This window comes from Rattus norvegicus, chromosome 4 (genome assembly GCF_036323735.1).
Source record: "Rattus norvegicus strain BN/NHsdMcwi chromosome 4, GRCr8, whole genome shotgun sequence".
NCBI classification, from domain to species: Eukaryota; Metazoa; Chordata; class Mammalia; order Rodentia; family Muridae; genus Rattus; species Rattus norvegicus.
The window spans coordinates 25,675,282-25,696,622 of record NC_086022.1 but is presented as its reverse complement, the minus strand read 5'-3'; the positions used below and the strand labels follow the sequence as shown (position 1 = coordinate 25,696,622).

The 21,341-nt window shown below is 42.6% G+C and overlaps 1 protein-coding gene and 1 non-coding gene across 6 annotated transcripts in view; both read left to right on the top strand.

Moving 5' to 3' along the window:
- The window catches only part of Elapor2 (endosome-lysosome associated apoptosis and autophagy regulator family member 2), a 195,387-nt gene that overhangs the window by 64,062 nt on the left and 109,984 nt on the right, over positions 1–21,341 (top strand). The window lies entirely within an intron of this gene.
- Positions 17,134–17,209, top strand: Mir879 (microRNA 879). Its single transcript, NR_032260.1, has one exon. It is a non-coding gene; the product is annotated as a microRNA 879 (primary transcript).

Sequence of the window (21,341 nt, the reverse complement as noted above, 5' to 3'; positions counted from 1 at the left end):
GCTGTGACAATCAAAATGCAATTTCCGTGCCAGCCGTAATGACAAAAACAAGCCAAGGGGTTTGGAAAGCAGGACTGTGTTTTGCTTAATAACAACAACTGATCTCAAGGGACTGCCAGAGCCACAACTTTTCACAAAGACTGCCACAAACGTCTTTTCACAAAGATTGTGCTTCATGCACAAATACTTCTGTACTGATGTCTGCCTAACTGGTTAATCTTATACTGGTTAATCTTATACTAGCTAATCTTATACTGGTTGATCTTATATGCCATTAGTTGTTACTTGTGCGCCTAAGGTTTGCTACGTCCCAACATTTTAGATAATGCTCTTCATTTTCCCTTTAAAGATGTCCTCATGTCTCAGTTGAAGTTTTTTTTTTTTTTTATCATGGTGTATATTTTCTTATTATGGTACTGTGCTGTTCCCAAGTTAAAATTATTATCTCTCATAAAGTCTCTCTCGAATTACTATACAGTTGATCATCTGATGTGAACAAACTTTGAACAAGGAGAAGGGAGCATTTAGGGGCTAAATTGTTACATTTTCCTATTTTCAAAATGGCTCTGTGAGGACCCAGTAGTTTTTATTTATTTATTTATTTTTTTGGTTCTTTTTTTCGGAGCTGGGGACCGAACCCAGGGCCTTGTGCTTCCTAGGTAAGCGCTCTACCACTGAGCTAAATCCCCAGCCAGGACCCAGTAGTTTTAAAGCACTACTCTGACATCTCTGAATCTGTGGAACATTTGTTGACACACTCTATCAGGATTAATCTTCCTTTTTCCAGCCTCTCTCTGCTTCCTTAGAATTGCACTTCTTGTATCCAATGATCAAGCTTTTGTCCCCAAATTTGGTTTCTGGAGATCAGCTATTATCATGCTTTGAAAGAGAGTCATTTGGTAGGATTGCAATATAAATCACGTCAGTAGTGTAAGGTGATGGGTGGAAGACTCATCTTCAGCAGCTGGAGGTAAATGAGGACTAATTAGTTCTGGTTGGTAGAGGATAGGAAAGTGGGGAAATAGTCTCAAGAGAGTATGTTTCCTGAGTTGAAGCTTAACAAGGCGTAAGAAAGAGCTCATCAGCTGTCAGAAGTGGACTGGGTCGAAGGATCCAAACAGCTAGAAACACATGTTACAGGTGGAACACATGGTTTAACGGCACAGGGAAGGAGGTAGAGCTGGAAGGTAGTCGGAGTCAAATTATAAATGTTTCAGGAGAAGCCACTGGAAAGAGCCCCTCATTAACTCTGTGCAAGGACAGAAGCCAGGTTACAGTGACTTAGGCTGTAACTCTGTCATGATAATGACAGAATTTTTAGGGACTATAGCCAGAAACAGAGCCATGAGCAGGCCTTAGTGCCTTGGCCACATTACTCACAGGGGAAGTTCTGCTTCATGAGTGTGAACTAATGTCAGGGATCCAGGGAAGGAAGCCCCAGAAACTATCAGGAACAGATGAGGATGCTGTTAGCATGCATAGACCAAAAGGGACAAGGCGGTTGTGTGTGTGTGTGTGTGTGTGTGTGTGTGTGTGTGTGTGTAAGTGGACTTCTGGAATATCAGTGGCTGTGGAAGGCAAAAGGGAAATGAATTCTTTATTCCACTTTGCTACCAGTGCCTCCCTTTGGATTCGTACAACCAGAATCCAGAAAGCCAAACGACACAGTCCAGAGAGGTCAACTGTCTCACTCAGAGCAAATGAGATTGGAGAGGGATGTGTTGAACTGCTAATGCACAGGGTCAATGGGTTAATTTTTCTTTTGCTAATGGGAGAGACATTGATCATTTGTTTGTTAGGGGAAAGCCAGATGAGAGAGAAGAACTAAAGGGGCAAGGGAGAAGCATAATGGCTTGTAGAGTAATTACGATGGTAGGATATTTGAGAAATACGGAGGGGTGCTCGTTTTGGAGAGTGGAAAGGTAGATTCACGAGGAGGCAAGCATGTAAATATGTACCTATGGGAGCACATAGAGCAGACACACATAGAGGTACACGCATATACAGAAGAGGGATGACCAATGTGCTAGTAGAAGCTTCATTTTTCCTGTGAAGGTTAGAAGTAAGATGCAAGGCTCATTGTTGGAAACAAGTGAAGGGACTGGGCTTAAACGTTCAGCCTGAAAGTCTTGTTCCCTGGGTGAGAGTGAGAAAGCGAGTTGATAAGGAAAGATGCAGGATCAGGTAGAGATGGGATTTCCTAAGGCAGGCAATTCTTATTGCCTGATTACTAAAAGCCAGTACAGTAACCACACTGTGAAATACACGTGCTGGTAGAGGTCAGGAACCTTGGGCCTCAGACTGTTCACAGTGCCGTCTTTTCTCAGTTATCAAGGCATCGTGTATGATGAAACAAGGCAAACTTTTACTACTTTTTGGGGGGGGGGTGGGAGAAGTAACCATTGTGTTAAGTGTACAACGAGTCAGATGTATCCACGTTAATATTATACAGTTTACTTCTTAATATCTCTGCGAAAGACTGTTTGCCTTTACATGAACCATTAAGATTTTTTTTAAAAAAATTTCCTGTCTCAGTCTGCAGCTTGCTTAGGAGAGAATATTCTAAATCTTCTCTCCTTTTTCCTTAGAGACACATCATGAATCATTGTGACCTGTGGTCACCTTACTGCACTGTAGAACATATTCCTACTGGCTGCAGAGTGTTCCCACTGACTAACCATTTCCCATTTTCCTACCTGGGTTTGTCCTTGCAGCATCCAATAATTTAGCATCTGATCGTGCTTTTACAAATCCTACGGTTTGTGAATCTGAGTTCTAAGGTGTGTGTGGTGTGTGTGTGTGTGTGAGAGAGAGATTTGAGTTATAATTTATACATATTTATATGTTTCTTTTTTACCCACTAGGTTGCACTCACAATTTTTGTCCACTGTAGTTAAATCTTGTCTCTTGAGGTTATTTAGAAATTTTTGGCAGACACCTGCTGGTTGATAGACCTCCAAAGCGCACCCTGTGGTTTTGTCCCCCCTTCTGAAATCCTGTGGAACATGCTGATGGAGGTGTAGTTTCAGTCCTCTCTGATAATACTGCCCTATGTGGCAGGGGTAGCCTGTGAGCACACTGACTTTTGCATTCTCTGCTGCATTATTCTTTTCTCCCTCGGGTACTATGAGCAACTCAGTGAAGATGATGATCGATTCTCCTGATTCAAACAAGTCAACTGAAATGAAAGCAAGAGATCATAAAGTAGGCCTGTTGTTAAGCTTATTGTCCAACTGCCATGCTGCTCTGTATAGATCATGACAAGGTTGTTTCTTCTTTTTTTTTATGTTGTGCATTTCAGAGGTGTAGTTACATCTGCTTCACATGTTTAATAAAATAGGTCACATGAGAAATCAAATCATAAAATATATGTGAAATGGGCTCACAGAGCTGAGTGTCAGTGTAATGCATAGCCAAGGCTATAAGAGTTGGTTGACACACCATCCTAAATATTGCTATACTTGTGTAGGAATAACCATTTCCTTTTTTCTTTTCTTTTATTTGATATTTTCTTTATTTATGTTTCAAATGTTACTCCCTTCCTGATTTCCCTTCTAGAAACCTCCTATTCCATCCCCCTCACCTCTGCTTCTTTGAGGGCGCCCCCCACCCTCTCCTGCCTCCCTGCCCTGGCATTCCCCTACACTGGGGCATCGAGCCTTCACAGGACCAAGGACCTCTCCTCCTATTGATGCTGGACAAGGCCATCCTACATATGGAGCTATGGGTCCTTCTATGTGTACTCTTTAGTTGTTCGTTTAGCCCTTGGGAGCTCTGGGGAGTCTGGTTGGTTGATATTGTTGTTGTTTTTCCTATGGGGTTGCAAACCCCCTCAGCTTCTTCAGTCCTTTCTCTAACTCCTCCACTGGGGACCCCATTCTCAGTCCTATGGTTGGCTTCGAGTGTCTGCCTCTGTGTTTGTCAGGCTCTGGCAGACCATTTCATGTTTTATTGTGAGTCAGTTAGTTTAACTATTGTTACAGCCCTATAAGGATCCTAGAGACGATTTTATAATTATATTCATTGTAGGTAACAACAAAATCCCTTAGAGCTGTGAGGTTCAGGGGTGACAAGTAGCTCTTCCTAAGGCACCCACACGACAGGAGGATTGAGGATGCTCACTCTGGGGTTGAGGTACACTCTCTAAGTCTGCATGCTTGACGTTGCTGAATGGATCTTTGTGATCTGTGTGAGATCCTTTTCACTTGTCTCACAGAGGGAAGGCGTCCATAACTGGAAGCAGAAGACTCGGGCAAACAGTCATTCTAATTTCCTTCATTCTGAAGGACACGTAGCTTTGTTACTTGTGTGAAGAGATCAGTGTCTGCCTAATTTTCTTACAAAGTGTGACCATGTCCTATGTTGTTCAGAAATACAGATCATGACAGAGATGCAGAAAGGGAAGTCCTCTCTACCTGTGTTTCCCTATTTATCTAGAGCAAACAGACATGACTGGCACAAGAAAGGCTTGATAGAGAAAACATCTAATTTTCTAAAATAAGTGGGCTTTGAGAAATGAAGTGCTAACCGGTTATTTTGGGTTGAAGGGATTATGCTAGAGATTTACTGTATTTGTGTGTCCCCTTATTTTCTAAATTTTTCATACCGAGCACGTATTGTTTTGCAATTGGAAAAGCACACATTAAGGGTTACTTTGAAACCACCATACCAGGAAAAGAGACAAAGCTGAGTAAGAAAGTAAAGCTATTTTGACAAATAACCCATGGTTTCCTTTTAAATTCATCTCGAGCTTATTTATTCCCTAGGAACAAGGGGATAGGGTGCTGAGAGGAAGTATGGGGAGAGACTAGGTAAAGTGGGCTATTACTGGTCAAATTCTGCTTCCTGTGAAGTTAGGAGGAGGAGGAGGAGGCTTCTGTTTTTATTCTGACTTTGGGTTGCAGAGTTTTAAGAGCTAGCTTTATTTCTTGAATGGAACAAAGCAACCAAGTGGTGGTAAGAATGTGCTTTGGAGACAGACAGACAGATACACAGACAGACAGATGGACATGGATGCACTGTGGATCGCACGTGGGACCTTAGGGAACTGTTGGAATCTTTTCTCATTTCTTGATCTATTAAAATCTCTGTCTCGCAGAAGTGGCGGGCCAGCATGGAGATTCTTTGCAGACATCAGCACACTGCCTGACGAATGTGCACGGTGGGGCAGCAGCTGCCCTCGTTTAGGGCGGTCATGCGTGGTGCGGAATACGAGACATTCATGAATGAGAGGTGGCTTTATAGAACTCATGCACATCTGTTGGAGCCCTCAGTTGCAGGTGACTCCAGCTTAAAAGCAGCGTACTAATTGGATAGCTCAGAAGTGGGCTGAAATGTGGAACAGTCCTGAGACCTCAGATACTAGCCTCTTGGGGAGTAATTACAACAGTAGCTTGAAGAGCTTCCCTCGAGAATTCTAATGCCCATGCTGTTTTGGTGGGGTTAGATGTTGGGTGTCTTTTCTCTTGAGTCCAATTGTGTTTGTTCTTTGTCTTTCAAATAGGTTAAGATTGTGTTCTGGGCATATTAAGTGTTACCTAGTGAGACTGAATCCTGTTGACTTGTTTTGTTTTTTGTTCCCAGGCGATGGATGTGTTCAGGTTCTAACCACATGCCCTAGGTCTTCTGTGTTGTTAATTCTCATGTCAGTCAGTCTTCAAAAAGCGTGGGGTTTTTGTTTGGTTGTAGGTCCGGATGTGTTGCTGTTCTTTCCGTATACCCCTCAGAGTTTGGGGTGCATGTGGCTATTCACTTCTCCACATGTTAGCTGTACTATTCTACTCAAAAGGCTTGAGGGTGAGCCTGTGTTTTAGTTTCTTTTCTATCACTGTGAAAAGATCCCACGACTTAGGTAACTTATAGAAGGGTTGATTTGGACCTTCTTGTTTCAGAAGGGTATGCTCCTGACTATCATGGCTGCTGGGAAGGAAATCACTGCCTGCATCCGGACAGCATGGTCTCATGTGGAGATTTATTGGGATAGTGAAGACAAGGGGTGGGTAAGAGAGGGAGAAGAGAGAGAGAAAAGACAGAAAAGAGAAGAGAGAGAGAGAGAAAGAGAAGAGAGAGGGGGCAGGAAAGGTCTGCCTTTTATTTGAGGTGTGATGTGATTGCTTCCGGGTGAAGGTGTGAACTGAACCAAAGGTGTGCTGGGAATACATGGCGGTTGCGATGGCAACAGATGTGCAGATGACCAGATGAAGTCACTGCTGGAGGGGAAAGCAGTGGCCGATATCAACAGTGGCAGAGAGTGTGCTGGCAGGCAAGCATGCAGACAGAGGTGGAGCAATAGCCAAGAGTTTACAACCTGATTTACAAGCCTGAAGGACACAGAGAGAGGAAAGGAGAAGGAGGAGAGGGAGGGGAGAGGGGGAGGGGGAGGGAGGGAGGGAGAGACTGAGAGAAACAGGGAATGGTGTGAGTTTTTGAAAGCTCAAAATCCATTCCTGGTGACACACCTTCTAATTTTTTCCAAATAATTCCACTAACTGGAGACCAAGTATGAAAGCATAAGAACCTCTGGGTCCGTTGTCATCCAAATCACTACAGCCTGAGACTCGTGTTTGATCATGTACATAGTAGGGGATTCTCTCGTACTTGTCTTTTTGCAGTTTTTTTTCCCTCAGTGATTCCTTTTTGCTTTCCCTCTGTTTAGAGAATGGATGGCTATAGTTCCAGGCTGCTTACTGTGGTGTGATTTTACTGGACTGGATCTAAGTGAAAGAGAATGAAGGGAGAAAAATGAACAAGGCTTTTCTCTTACAGCCTGCATGCAGTGTGCACAGTTCTAATTCTTTCATCCCTTCACACAAGTTTTCTCTCTGGATCTCCCCTGTTTCTGTTTCCTCAACTAGGGCTGGCTCTGGGGCCGGGGCTAGAAGAGTAAGATAACAGGAAAGAGGAACGCAGACTACTCATCCCATAAACACTGCTCTCTACCCCAAAGGGCTCCTTTCCCTGCAACTCGGCTAGGTAGATGGGCTTCTCTGAGGGTTTTCCAGCCTACAATGAGCTTGGATTCCTGACCTGGTCACCTTCAGCTGAACAGCAGGAAGCTCACTGTCACTTCAGTTGTTACAAAGTTCTGACTTCTGTTGCTGCTTTATCTCTGTTTTTGTTTGCTTGTTTTGTTTTTTGTTTTTGTTTTTGTGCTCTCACGTTAGTATTTTGGACTGAAGGTGTCCCGGCCTTCCTACAGGTGGGTTGGTGACTAATTCACTATGACTGGTCAGGGAACAGGTTCACCTTAGAACCTAGACAAGGGTTTCACTTCTGTGATTAATTAACTATCCCCTCAGAGCTGTATGGAATCTTAGGATAAACTCGCAAAGTGTAATGAGATCAGGAACACTTTCAGGTGCAGAAATGGAAGGGAGGTGCCAAGCACGCAGAAGATCAAACATTTACTGTTTCTAATTAGAAGGATGCTTTTTAATGGGTCTTTTGAATCCCCTCTCCCCCAGGAAGTGTATTTGAAAGATACTAGATAGATTGTACTCTTCTTTAAAACCAAAACCAAAACCAAAATCAAAACCAAAAACAAGTTGCATTGTCTTGGGAGATTCTGCCTGAGCCAGTTAAATGAAAAGGAACATAAATATCCAGTGTGTTTTTATTTAGATCACAAAATCTGCAAACAAAATCTGGTTCAGCATGTTAAGCTATCCAGAGCCTTTTATCATGTATGCTGTTTCTATACGAGCTCTTGATAAGTGGAGCTCAATTTCAAGATGGTAGCATTGACAAGAATTAGCTTTGGAATTTAAATTGCATTTTTATAAATCCTTTCCATTTGAGTTCTGCCAGTGCTTGGAGCCAGATTGTAAAGTCAGCAAAACATCTTGTCCAAGTTCCTTCACTTCCTTTTTCTCTTTCCTCCCATTTCCTCATCCCAGGATTTATCTACTTGTAGCAGAATCCTTATATCTGGGTGTCTGAACACAACTTAAATTCATAAGCTTCCATAGAACTTGTTGACCTGTGTCTTATGACCTGTGTCCTATGACCTGTGTCCTATGACCTAGTCTAGCTAGATGATTTACACCCATCAGAGAAACTGATTTAGGTAGAACTGTTAATGAATGGCAGCAGGGATCATTGCTTCAGTGGTGTCCTTGAATCTCCTACCATGTACTTTAATTGTAGCTAGAAGAAATAGGAATAGTTCATATGTATTTCCCCACAAATCTGGGGAATGTACACTTGAAAATACAGAATTCTATGAAAGACACTAGCATCATTTACCTGCTTTCAATCTCAAGATCTTGTTTGGAGGTTCCACTAGGGGAGTTTAGCTCATATAGCTTCTATTACACAAGAGTCCCTCTCTGCTGGGGAAGGTGTCTTATCTGACCAAAATGCCTTGCCAGCCAGATCAGCTTCATCACACCTGCCAGTCAGAGGGGTGACAGATGCTGCAGCCTGACTGCCCTCATATCCCTCATTCATCTTTCAGCATGCATTTCTTTGCTCTCTTCCACATACTCATTGCATACACACACACACACACACACACAGACACATATACACACACAGGCACACACATGTACATGTACATGCACATACATACACACATACACATATAGGCATACACAGGCATACACACACAGGCACACATACACATACACATAGTTTTAAAAGAGTTCAACTCCTTACTTTATAGGCTTAGTGTATTTGTTTTTGTCTCTAAATATTTCTTGATATTATTATTCTAAAATAGATGGTATAAAGTCTTACCTGATCACCATAATTTAGTAGCTTGTCCTCTTGTTGCACACTAAGATTGTTTTAAAGACTATACTATTTGAATAGTGGAATAAAGCAACGTTTCATAGGTTTCTTTGGGCTGTAAGCCTACAAGTAGAATCGCTGTATCATGTGCTATATCTACAGCCATGTGCAGGAACATCTAAGAAACTTCCATTCGCCTCTTCTTGGTGGTTATTAAACAGTTCATACTTGCTCATCCACTTCAGCCTGGCCACAGAAGAAGATTTCTGTTTATATCGTGTGTAAATAAGCTTGCAACAGATTGTAAATGGACGCAAAAAAGGTTTGTGCTGTGGTGTATTGTGTATTTTTTTATTTTGGCTAGTCAAAGCAGCCACCCTCATAAGGTCCCACCTTAATTCAGCGACCCTTCAGGAGGAAGACAGACCTCCTTACTCTCAGGGAAATTGTATCTTATAAGGGAATTTATCTTGTAAGGTGCATTTCTTGTCACTTTGGGGGGGGGATGTTGTCATATACTAAAGATTAGCATCAACTGAAGAGGAGGGGTCCTGCAGAGTCCCCAGTGTAGGCTGCTACACTTAGATCTTTCACTGTAGGGATCCCTCTCCCTCCCCTGGAGTCTGTTACCTCTCTCACGTCGTGATCCTCTTAATACCATGTTTTGGTGAATGAGACTTTGGAATTACAAATTTAAGTAGCCTGATATTTGTACCATGCTCTAACTGACTGAGCTAATTGGCCTCGCTAAGCTGTGTTTGGTTCATATCCTCTAGAGACCTGATTCTTTTTGAATGGAAACAGAGGAGGGGTGGATCTGAGGGAGAAGGGAGGTAGAGTGGGGGAACTGGGAGGAATGGAGGGAGAGGAAACTGAATTGTATGAGAGAAGAATTTTTAAGAAATAGGCCTCCCGGGTCTTTTCCAAGCTCCATTCTCTTGAATATAGACATCAAGGACAGGATAATTATGAGGAATGGATGCATAGGCTAGTGTCACTGTATGTGTACTGGTTCCTTGAGCCGTGGGATAGGAATAGAGGAGGGGCAGGGACTGAGGGTCCAGCTTAGTGGTAGGACACTTGACAAGTATATGCAAGGTTCTTGGGTTTGATCCCCAACACAGGAAGAGAAGCAGAAAGGAAGGAAAGAAGAGGTGGGGGCTCCTCAGTTTATACTCTTATCCTTGATCCTATTAATGTCGGGAGTAGATCCTGTTACACAGTGATTTGCTCTTTATATATGAGTCCCGTGTGCTAATGTAAGTTATAGGCAGACAAAAATTTTCATGCTTGGACCTGCAGGCAAGGAGTATAATGTAGTCTCCTGCAGTCTTAGTGTTTCCTATGCAAAAAAGGGGGGGCTTAGAAATGAAGTTTGGAGATGACAGAAAAGGAAGAGGAAAAATGCCCGCTGTGCCATGCTGATTATGGGATTTAGCCTCGGGCCAATGGGAAATCATTGCTGGATTCGAGCACAGATGATATGCATAATGAGACGCTTGCTGTGCGTCTGAGTGCGGAGTGTGGCGGGTTTAGAGAGCTGAAGCAGGGAGGCCACTTAAGCTGTAGGTAATGGCCAACCAGGTGGCAGAAAGGGTGACCGTAATGAGTCCGTGGCTGTGAGGATGCCCTCGCTTCTGTGCAAGACCATTGCGTGAACAAATTCTACTGGGGAAAGTAGGCTGTTTTTTGAGATAGGGTTTTGGAAATGTTGTCAATGTTATTATCATTTGATAACACTCTAACTTGTAGGTAAAATTACATTCCAGCTAATCTCAATCAGGACAAGCAGGTGTGCTGATCAACTGCACTGTGGGGAAAGCCAGTATGGGGGGTGTAAGGACTCTGAGGTCACACTCAGAGCTAGAGGGTGGCTCTCCTAGGCAGCCTCTGTGGTGGTGACTTTCCGGGAAACTGATGTTGCAGTTATCTGGATTTGTGCATCAGGGAAGGGAAAGTGGGCCCTGCGGTGGAATACAGCAGTTCAGGATAATGCCTTTCCCTTCTGTTAGAGTATTTTCTAACCTCCCTAATTCTGTATCTTGAGTGGAAATATACACCCCCACCCCCACCTCTTGCCTGTGTTGGTATTCTGTCTAAGCTCCACCCCCACAGTTGCCTGGCAACAGCCAGGTATGCTCCGCCCCACAGTTGCCTGGCAACAGCCAGCTGTGCCTGACTCTAAAGGGGGCTGCTTGCCCCCTCCTCTCTCTCTTGCTCTCTCTTGCCCTCTTCCCTGTACCTTCTCTCTCCATTCCCCCCTCTTAACCCCCACCCCGTTCCCTCCAGGTGCCCATGGTTGACTTGTGTTCCTCTCCTACTCTTCTCTCAATAAACCTCCCCACGTGGAACCATGTTAGTTTGGTACGTTCTGTCCGGACTTGGGCCAATATTTAAACCCCAACAGTCTGAGTGTGGAGGGAACACTGTGGAGCCTACATTCTTAAGCAGGTTCTCAATCTGCTTTTCTGGTTTTATTTAGGGCTATTACTCACATCTGATTTCCTGTGGTATTTGATGTTCTCTCTTCTGAGTATTTCCGCATTCTGTCCTTACACCCTATGTGGCCTTTAGCTTTTAGACGTTCTTGCTTTGATGGAATTAATTAGAGCTTACCTAATGTTTCTTCCAAAGTATTTGTTGACGCCTTTGTATATTGCCACTTCCAATGTTTTTCGTTTTTTGTTTTGTTTATTTACTTAAATATTTCTGTTCGTTTATTCTTTTGAATTCACTTTAGAAATATATTTATTCTTCTACAGGATTGCGGGGGAGCAGACATTAATCAAATGCAATTAGAGAGTATAATTTAAGGGCGTTTCTTCAACTAGAGTTTTATTTTTATTTTTTTTTGTAAGTGTTTGGCTACATCTATGATGGTTTGCCATGTATGTGCCTGGTGCACACAGAGGCCAGAAAAGGGCACCAGATCTGCTGGAATTACAGGTGACTGTGAGCCACTATGTGGGTGCTGGGGACCAAAACAGAATCTCTTGCAAGAAGAGCAGTTTAACTGCACAGCCATTTGCCCAGTCCTTAGGTCTTTTTTAAAAAACAACAACAACAACAACAACAACAACAACAGCAACAACAACAAAAACCCCACAAATATATAGGTTTATTTTCTTTATCGCCTGGTATGAAGGTTATTCATATTATACATAATCTAGCTATCAACTTCTTGAGGAAATTGAGAAAACCCATGGCTAGACACAGCTTAAAATAGCTCCTTCAGATCCGAGTTTCCTCATGGGTGGTCTTGTTTTCAAATATTCGTCTTTTGAAAATTTCCCTGGCAGCACACAGTTACTGAAAACGGTTGTTTCTCCTCCATCAGGGCCAGTGAAAGGGTAGGATAAGGCCGGAAACAAGTGAAGCACGGCATTTGCTTCCCACGGTGTAGGGAGCTCAGGTTTGTTGGGTCATTAGGATCTTACAGTTAGTGATTTAAGAGATGAGAGAGACTGGAATTGAGATGGGTCCCCCTCCACTGCCCAGCCTCCTCACTACGTGGGCCAAAGGAGGGACACCATGCAAGCTGAATCTTGCTAGGAAAGGAACCCCATGCACTTCCCTCCACGTTACAATGTTTCAATAGGAGCCCCATGAGAACAGGTGCTTGACAGTCCGGTTTCTGATTATATCTCTGTCATCTCTACAGAGCACAGGCGAGATGCTCAGTAAAGCCATATTGAATTAAAAGGGAAATGGTTGTGTACTTACAGAGGCTAGTTTAACAAGGCAGATAGCAGAGTCAGGTTTAAAGCATGAACTTTTGAAAATATCTTCTTAAAAAGAGAGAGAGAGAGAGAGAGAGAGAGAGAGAGAGAGAGAGAGAGAGAGAGAGAGAGACAGTATCTACAAATGAAAAGGATGTGTCCTAAATAGATCAGATATATGTTACTTTACTTAGCAGTGGGTTTCTATGGTAACCTCATGTTCCTTTTATAAAAGAAAACTCTGGAAATAAATATTTCTGAACAGCACAACTGAGATCCTCTTCTCAATAGTGCAGGCTAATGGGGCTACTCTCCTTGTGTCAGCATCAAATGCTGGCACGCCTTCAGCCTTTTTGCCTGGTACTCCGAGGTCTGTTCACTCATCTGAGCTGGAGTTGAGGTACTTGAGCCGTGTACTACAGCCTCGTATTTTCTCCTTTTTACTGTCTCACTCAGGTGCTGGCTGAATACTTCTACCCAAGAAAGCATCGAGCTCAGACAATGAAGCTCCCCATGCTTTGTATAAAAGTTTAGCTAAGGAACTTTATGTGAAGGAGCAGAGTAGAGAAATAAATTACACCCATTTCTTTTTGCCCCATCTCTTGTGTTTCTGCAAGTGTTGATTTTTGTTGTTGTTGTTCTTTGTTTGTTTTGACTTGGAAGTCTGAGAATTGCCTCTGCTATCTATCTATCTATCTATCTATCTATCTATCTATCTATCTATCTATCTATCTTTCTTTCTATCTATCTATCTATCTATCTATCTATCTATCTATCTTCCTATCTATCTATCTATCTATCTATCTGTGCATCTATGCAAATATATGTATGTGATGTGTACATACGTAAGTGTGTGTGTGTGTGTGTGTGTGTGTGTGTGTGTGTGTGTGTGTGCACTTGTGTGCTTGCAGGTGTCATCATGGGACTTCCTTGATTGTTCTTCACTTTGTTTTACTGGGGCAAGATCTCTCTGAAGTGGGTGCTTGCAAATTTGGCTAGTCTAGCTACCTAGCTTTTGCCCTGGAGATCCTGTTTCATGACTGCATGGCTTTCATGTGATTCCTGGGGGATCTTAACTCTGATCCTCAGGCTTGAACACTTGCCATGACATCTTTCCTGTTTTTGACTTTGAATTAGAAAGTATGGTCTCTGCTGTATCTTTATCCTTTATGGGCGATTCTGCAATTGCTTACAGAGACTAGACAGAGAAGCCAAGAAGCAAAGTTCCTCACTGTGGCTCATTAACAGGAACAAATCTCAGGGTGCCCACTGTGTTCTGTCATTTGTGGTTCACCCCCTCACCTATTAATCCATTGTAAGCTAGCGTATTTCGAAGCGTAAGGTCTGTCATCCTGCTCATATACCCTATCAAACTAGGTACTCATGAAGAAATGAGTGTTCCCACATTTGCCTGCCAGGCCCTCTTCTCCACATCTTTTCAAGCTGCTCCAGCTCATGGGAATGTTCTCTGCCTCGGAAATCATGATACCATGGAGTCATTTTTTTTTCTTTGCCAATTCTGCCAACATACTCTGTCAAAAGCAGTTCTAAACGTTAAAAATTCTTAACTTTCTAGAAATATTGGCTTCTAAAATTAAGTTGTCTGAGTTCTAAAGAATGGGTATTTGATGGAATACTTAAGGAAAACTTGGCTTCCATGATATTCTTGAGCGGTGGTACAATATTGTACCTTCTAGGAGGTGAAGGGATTTTTCCACAGGTAATTTTGACCAGATAGAGCATTTACCTGCACACTGATCTGCAGTGCTGCTGTTGCACTTTGAACCTTTATTCACATGCATGTGTGTGTGTGTGTGTGTGTGTGTGTGTGTGTGTGTATCTAGCATACTGACAAATTATAAGCTCATTGAAAAAATTTAAATCTCCTATATAGCCTTTAAGACTATAGTACTTATTTAATAATTAAATATCATGTAGTAAAAACTAGTGCATATAGTATATATACACTGATAATATATATTAACATATTCAGATGACATTGATTATTGTATAAAGCATTATATATAACAAGGGTTCTCAATCTGTAACTTGTGTCCCCTTTGAGGGCTGCATTAGATATTTATAATTCATGAGAGTAGCAAAATTGCAGTTACAAAATAACAGTGAAATAATTTTGTAGTTGGGGGCCACTACAACTTGAGGAACTGTATTAAAGGGTCACAGCATTAGCGAGGTTGAGAACTCTGATATATAAGTTAGGTGTTGATGTCTGCTCAAATTTAGGTCTTAGAGTCTCTTCAAGGCCCATATGTAAAAAGCTTGGTCACCAGGACCGTGCCATTGATAAGTAGAGCAACCTTTAGGAAGTGGAGCCTGGAGGGTGGTTATTAGTTATTAGAGCTATAACTTTGAAAGGGATGGTGGAGCTTTGACTCTCTCTCTACTGCTTCCTACTGATGTGACGTGCCACCATACACTTCTACTCTGACATGCTGCTTTACCCTGAGGTCCATGACAGTGGTGAGGATCACAGATCAGACATAATTATGGGCCACAGTGAATTTTCTATTTATCAGTTAGTTGTCTTGGGATAGGGAAATGGCTCAGTGGGTGAGAATAATTATAGTGAAAGTAAGAGCACCTTGGCTTTAAGGGATTTTTGTGTTTCCTATTTAAGGGCTTCTACCTGTTTGCCTGTGTTGTCCTGTATTTCTATAAGGGAGTTATTTATGTCCTTCTTAAAGTTCTCTAACATCATCATGGGATGTGATTTTAAATCCAAATCTTGCTTTTCGGGTGTGTTATTGTAATCAGGACTTGCTGTGGTGGAAAGTACTGGGTCCTGAAGATGCCAAGTGGCCTTGGTTTCTGTTGCTGAGGTTCTTGCACTTGCCTCTTGCTGTCTGGTTGTCTCTGCTGTTAGCTGGTCTTGCTGTCTATGATAGTAGCTTGACCCTCCTGTAAGCCTGTTTATCAGCACTCCTCGAAACTGGCTTTCTCCCAGTGGGATATGGGTACAGAGAGCTGTGTCACTGGGTCAGCTCTAGGCACAAGCAGAGACCGGAAGGATCCAAACTGCTCCTGGGTTCCTGTGTCTTGAGGGCTCCAGGCAGGTTCCTCTTGGGCCAGTAATATGAGCAGAAGTGGTGGTTTCCCCTGTGCTCTCAGGTGTGTCAGCATTCCTGGGAGACCAGTTCTCTCCTTGCAGGCTGTGGGTACAGAGAGCTGTGGCACCAGGTCAGCTCCAGGCGCCTTGCTTTTCTTTTTCAATATTTATATATTTTTATTGTATGTGTACCTATGAGAGTATATATACATATATGTGTGTGTGTGTGTGTGTGTGTGTGTGTGTGTGTGTGTGTGTATACATATATACACTACATGTCTGTCTCATGCCCAAGGAGGTTATAAGAGAGGGTTGGATCTGTTAGAACTTACGACTCAACATGGTTGTGAGCTGACATATGTGTACTGGGAACCAAATTCTGGTCCTCTGAAAGTACAGCCTGTACCCTTAACCCCTGAGACATTTTCCATTCCCCAGAAGTGAAGAGCTGGCTCAAGTGATCCATGTGTATTAAGTAATTAGTGCTATGAGAGGTTTCTATTAATCTGAACATTCTTGTGCTACGAATCTCATTATTCAGTTCTCTGAATAGAATTCAGGTGGGTCTCTATATATAGTATTTTCAACAATGTTACTATACCACACTATTTTTTTTTAGATCATTTGACGTATGTGAGGAGTAGAGTCTTAAAATTGTTATGAGTTCATATGAAACGGTAAATTTGAAACAAAATCTACCTGGTTTAGGCTGAAGTTGAAATCCCTGAGCACCAAGTATGGCCCTATGCATGAGATAGATTTGAACTTCAGTATTTTTAAATCGTAAATTGTAAATTATAGCTTCCTGCTGGCATCCTCAGAATTTGGTGACAGTGACATTGATAGCCTTTTGGAACTGTTGGGGATCATAGAGGTGGCAGAATAAAATAATCTTAGGAAAATTAATTAGCATATGACATCCAAGCTTAGAGTTGGAAAACAAAACCCTGCTTTTATGTACTTACCTCACTGGCAACCTGAATCCTTCAGAGGTCTACCTGTTTTATTCAACGGCTGTGCTGCATTTGAAATTCATGTCATACTTCATACCAATAATTATTTTGCTAGGATGATAAGAAATAACTTAAATTTTACATGTAGAGGCCAGTATATTCTCAGTGGGATATGAAAATTAGAAAGTCCTCTGAATACACATAGCCCAGAAGCAGAGAAACATGAAAGTCATTATGCAAATACTTGACCAGCCTGGGCTGTCCCCCACAGTGTCTGCAGAGATATTTCCTCAAGTAAAACACAAACAAATACAAAAACGAGATTCGCAGACTGTCCTTCTTAGAACAGTAAATGTCGCCTGACATGGCAAAAAAAAAACATTATACAAATTGAAATTTTGGAGGCAGAGCAGCCGTAGGAGAAGGCAGTGTCACCACAAAGCAGGGACTGGAGTGATCTGGATACAAGCCAAGAATGCTGACTGCCAGCAGAAGACGGAAACAGTAGGGATGGGTTTTCTTCCCTAGCTTCCTCAGAGAGTATGACATGTGACGGGAATATCCTTTTTTCTATCTATATAAAAGTGGTAGAGAGGCAAGAAGAAAGCAGCCACCTGGGTGCTGTTGATGGCCGTCCTGAGTTCCAGAGACTCACAAGACAAGTTTCTAGATCCAGAGGCTTATAGCTCTAAGCCTTGGATAAAAGAGGCTTATGGCTTCAAGCTTTCGGAGCTGGCGACTCACTGATCTTCGTGGTCAAGCTTCAGAGTACCAATTCCTGCTGGCTAAGGTTGCAGTCCCTTAACTCTCCCTGTGCCTGAGTGTAGACATATATCATTCACAACTTCCTCTAATAAAGGTTCAACCTCCCCTCTAGCCCATGATCCACCAGAGGTAGTTGAAAAGAAAGGTTATTAGGAAATGCCCAACAAAGAGGAGGGAGAACCTGTAGAGATCATATCCAGAGGTTAGGCGAGGCCCCTGGTTGTGGGATGGGGCCACCCACCCTTCTTAAAATTTTAACCCAGAACCGCTCCTGTCTAAAGGAAATACAGGGACAAAGACTGGAGCAGAAACTGAAGGAAAGGCCACCTAGAGACTGCCCCACATGGGGGTCCATCCCATATGCAGACACCAAACCCAGTCACTACTGTTAATGTCAAGAAGCGCTTGCTGATAGGAGCCTGATAATGGATGTCTCCTGAGAGGCTCTGCCAGAGCCTTACTGATACAGGTGAGGATGCTTGCAGCTAACCATGGGACTGAGTGTGGGGACCCAATGGCGGAGTTAGAGAAAGGACTGAAGGAGCTGAATGGGTTTGAAACTCCATAGAAAGAAAAACAATATCAACCAACCAGACTCCCCCCCCCCCAAGTACTCCCAGTACCAACCAGTGTATACATGGAGGGACCCATGGCTCTAGCTGCATATGTAGCAGAGGATGGCATTGTCTGGCATCAATAGAAGGAGAAGCCCTTGGTCCTGTGAAAGCTTGTTTCCCCCAGTGTATGGGAATGACAGGGCATTGAGGTAGGACTGGGTGGGTGAGGAACATCCTCACAGAAGCTGGGAGAAGGGGGATAGGAGAGGGGGAGACTGGGATAATATTTGAAATGTAAATACATAAAATATCCAATAAGAAAAAGAAAAAAGAAAGGTTATTATGATTTGGGGGAAGTGGACCTGTTTAGAAATAGTTCTTTGGGGGTGATTCCAGTCTTTGTTTTTCCTTGGTTCAGTCTACTAGCAAACACCAAACATGAATCAGCAGCTATAGTCTGGTCCACATGACAGACACCATACATGAAATTAGCAGGAGCAGTTCAATCCATAAGAAACTGCGAGGCCCCCAATTGGCCAGAGTCTCTGGTAGCATCAAGAAGCTTCAGGAACCGCATGGGAAGTCCTTTAGTGAGTTCTATCTATGGAGTGACCACATGTGAAGATCAGTAATGCAATGTAAGGTAAACCAATACATGTGTGTCATCAGCAAAGACTAACGCAGAGCGATTCGAACCAATCTTTGAGCTCTTACTATCTGTGGGGTCATATATATATATATATATATATAATTTTATAATATATATATTATTTCTATATATTTCTAAACATTATGCAACCTTTCATGTGTTTGCTATAGCAAAACATTCTTTCACCTGTGTTGGCTTCAGCAAAACATTCTTTCACGTGTCTGCTTTAGCAAAATATTCGTTTATCTGTCTGCTCTAGCAAAATATCATTATAACCTAAGTCTCCAAAGAAACCAGAAACTTCTACTTTACCTGAGTCTTCAACCTTAAATAGGTCTCTTAGACTCTCCTAGCCTCCAGGACCTTTAGTATTCATGACTTCTGTTCCAGTCTTTGATTCTTAGTGACTTCTTGGCTCTTGTAGACTTAGCTTCTCATGGCTTCTGCCTTTGGTTGTTCTCTGTAGTTCTTCAGGGCTCTCTGGAGCTCTCGAGTTGTTTCCTAAAGTTATAGCTTAGAGCTGTGCGCATGGGCACACTCAGCTCTTTCTGATTCTGCAATTCTTCATGGTCTCCTCACTCCTCACTGTTGCTGCCGGTGATGGAAACCCCAGAGTATTGTCTGCTCCTTGGATAACTACCCAGCATGTTCTACTCGTGATTAAGGCAAGTTTACAAAGAGGCCATTTGGGAAGAAGCTTTTATTGGCCTGATATTGAATACCAGTTTATAGTGTGCATGGGAGGGAAGGCTCCTTGCCAACCCCCAAAAGTGTGGAAAATAGCCTGCCTACTCAGCCAGAAGGAAGGTTCAGCAATACTATTTAGTGCTTAGCTATAATTCTACCCAGTTAAGCCTTATATAAAGTCAGATCATGCAAACCTTGAGTCAGGATGATCAACCAAGAACCTCAGACAGGTACAGTACCCTCTCTGTCAATCATAAAGGTTTTTGCTCAATCTTTACAGGAGGTGGTTTCCAACTTTCATAGGACCACAACTGATAAGACCTTCCAGAATAATTGTCAATGAATATATTGCAGCAGGGAGCACTTGCAGCAGGGTCCTGTGGTGATCACTGAAGTTTGTTAGGTCGAAGTAATCAATACAAGAACACAGCTCTCAGAGGACATGAGATAGTATTTTGGGGAGTATGAGTGATCGTATCCTAGGAATACATATTCAGGTTACTCCAAGTTCCATGTTCCAATGTGTTAACAGTTTGTTGGAGCTTTTATAGTATCAGAGCTAAGGAAGTTATAAAACAGGGCACTTTCAAGATTTATTGCTGGAAACATTAGGCAGTCAGGTTACAGTAAAGCTGAGTAAACTCTGCTATAGGCTTTGGATACTATGTTACAGCATTTTTAGCTCTTTGGTCGGCTAGAAACTAGGAGTCTGTCCATACATTTCCAAAGGTTTTACCAAATGCTTACCTAGGTATTGGGTCAGATACAGAGGATGGTGATAAATGCTTATTAAAGGGCTAAAAGTACCTTCAGAAAATTTGCTTCTTGGGTCGCAATGTTCTACCTTGCCATATCCTTGAAGTCCCCACCAGCTTGCAAAGGTTCAGTGAAAGGTATGGTTCTTTTTGGGAATTTTCATTCAGAAATTTTCCGTGAGAAGTTGCGACTAGAGCAAGACCTCCTGAAGTCGAAGCCACAATTGCACCTGCATTTGCAGAGTTCCTTGCTATTGGAGTGGGGTTTTGCCATGCAGAGCTTGGAGCATTGATCCAAAGATGGGCTGCCAGGCAGTCCTCTGTTTCAGACAGCTTCCACAAGGGAACAATCTGGCTGCTCTCATTCTAAGGTTGAGAAAACAAGACGAGAAAGGTTGTTCATCCACTAAAGAGAAAACACTACACTATTAAAGGTTGCTTTTATGATTTAGAAAATCAACACTCCTAACAGTACTTAGCAGTGTACAACCCACGGCCAAGGCAGAACTACGTTCACCTGATGTGTCTGACTTTGATCAGAACCGTGATGCCGCCCTGGGACTTAGTGCCTACAGAGCTATGGGAAACTATGAGACTGCTGTGGTGATTTGTTACTGTTGCCATGGTAACTACTAAGCTCTGGACCCCAGAAGTTCTGCTAAGCAAAGACCTGGATGTAGGGAGTTGGCTTTGGAATTGTGTGATGGGCCAAAGCTGGAGAAATTTTGAATAAAAAAGCCTAGATTGTCATAAGAAGATTATTGGTAGAGGTGGCATGTAAAGTAGTCTCAGTGAATGCTCAGTTAAAAAAACCCAAAAAACCAAAAAAACAAGTAACACGGTAGAAAATGACTGCCTTGCTTTATACTATATGTAATTGCCATAGGTAGGATGTTACTATAAATAACAACAGCAGTTTTGGTGTCTTAGGGTTTTTCTTGCTGTGAAGAGGCAACAATGACCATGACAACTCTTATAAAGAAGAAAATCTGATTGGGGCTGGCTTACGGTTCATTAGCATCATGGTGGGAAATATAGCAGCATGCAGGTGGACATGGTACTGGAAGAGAGTACTGTATCTGGACCTGTAGGCATCAGTGAGCCACCAGGTCTGGCTTGGGCTTCCATAATCTCAAAGCTCACCCCCAGGGATGCACTTCCTCCAACAAAGCCACGCCTACTTCAACAAAGCAACACCTCCTGATAATTCCACTTTCTATGGATTGTTTTCTTTCAAACCGCCACAGTTGGTGAGGGCTTAGAAGAAATTAGGAGTCTTCTGTGGGAAATTTTGGGTGGGAGAATGTCAAAAGTGGGGCCTGGCTTATTCTAACTGCTTGCAATAAAAAAATGAAGGAAGGAAGGAAGGAAAGAGGAAGAAAGGAAGGAAGGAAAGAGAAAGAAATGAAGGAAGGGAGATAAATAGAGAGATTAAAAGAACTATTAGCATGGGAGCCCA